Source organism: Wasmannia auropunctata, unplaced genomic scaffold (genome assembly GCF_000956235.1).
Source record: "Wasmannia auropunctata unplaced genomic scaffold, wasmannia.A_1.0 LD336111.1, whole genome shotgun sequence".
Taxonomy (NCBI): domain Eukaryota; kingdom Metazoa; phylum Arthropoda; class Insecta; order Hymenoptera; family Formicidae; genus Wasmannia; species Wasmannia auropunctata.
Genome location: NW_012026779.1, coordinates 339,809 through 341,238, shown reverse-complemented (window position 1 = coordinate 341,238; position 1,430 = coordinate 339,809). Strand labels below are relative to the sequence as shown.

The 1,430-nt window shown below is 39.2% G+C and overlaps 1 long non-coding RNA gene across 1 annotated transcript; it reads right to left on the bottom strand.

Moving 5' to 3' along the window:
* Positions 1-208: 208 nt before the first annotated feature.
* LOC105448777 lies at positions 209-1,398 on the bottom strand. Its single transcript, XR_974277.1, has 4 exons — positions 896-1,398; positions 645-811; positions 446-559; positions 209-357 (listed from the first exon to the last, which is right to left on the bottom strand). It is a non-coding gene; the product is annotated as an uncharacterized LOC105448777 (long non-coding RNA).
* Between the last annotated feature and the right edge of the window lie 32 nt (positions 1,399-1,430).

Genomic DNA, 1,430 nt, shown 5'->3' with positions numbered 1-1,430 from the left:
AAACAAATACCTTAGTGTTATGGCCAACCGTTGCTCTGGATTAAATGCGCGTCTGCTTAATTTTGTTAAAAAAGGCTTTGTCATTTCAAATAGAAGGTTGAAAGTTTCTCTTCTCATTCTTACGTATCGATAAAATATATCTTCATCATCATACTTTATCTCCTGGAAAAGATGTTCATAATCGCCGTATATAGGACGTGCAACGTTGATGGGTCTCACCCACCATCTCCGATTTAACCATCTTTTTCTTCGATTCCTTTGTTGTAACAAAGCCAATAAGCACAATTGCAGAACAGACAAAATAAGAAACTCCTCGTCATTCATATTTTTCTCATTCATATACTGATGAATTGGTGTCTGATAGGAGTTTAATTAAAAATACAAAATTAGATTATACATGTTTTTGCATAAATGTGCATTAAAGTTTGACAGAATGTTTACTAACAGGTTTATTGGATGCCGCCTGGCGCAGCTGACAATCGAATTTATGCGTTGGATTCAATCTCCGTAGTCCGTTGAGAAAACCGTGACAGCCACAATGAGGCAAAAATCTTACATCCTGAAATCATTGCCTCAATGAAACGATAATTCCACAACAATTAACCTAATCTAACATGCAATGTTTTGAAAACAATTATACATACGCAAATATATACCAGCAGATCTGTTGAATGCAGTCTGGTGAAGTTCGTGAATTTACACGTAGGATTCGAGCTTCGTTTACACAGATAACGAGACAAAAAATTCGTAAGGATGAATTTTTATCCAATGCGACAACGTGATAGCCAGGACGAGGCAAAAATCTTGAATCCTGAAATCATTGTCTTAATTAAACGATAATTCTATGACAACATTTAACCTATAGCATGCAATGAATTTTGAAAATTATACATACGCATGGAATATGTACCAGCAGGTTTGTTGAATGTCACCTGGCGCAGTTCACGAACGAATTTACGCGTCGAACTTGAAGGCGTTGGAGCAAGAGCAAATATGCAGACTTTCCCCGCATAGTACATAAAAATTCATCCTTACGGATTTTTCGTCACGTTATGCATTATGTTTTATGCATTATGCAAGATTCGTAAAGTGAGGAGTGGGGATGGAAATGAAAGACTCTGATTGGTTTATCTCTTTATGTGTTATGCGTTATGCGTCATGCAAAAGTCTGTGCTAAGGCCTTATCCCACACGATGCATAACCTCCATCCCTTATGCGTTATGTCCAAAGTCCGCCCCGGCACAAGGCATCTCGGAAAACAATGTTACGAGAGACAAACCTTGTCGGCGGCCGGAACTCCCACGTTGCCGTGGCCCGGCGAGTCCAGATCCTACCTGTACTCGCCTTCCACGGATTTCAGCAATCCCTCGTCGATACTTATGTATACAACGGCACAGCGGGGATAAAGAAAAGAAAAAGGACAATAAAAT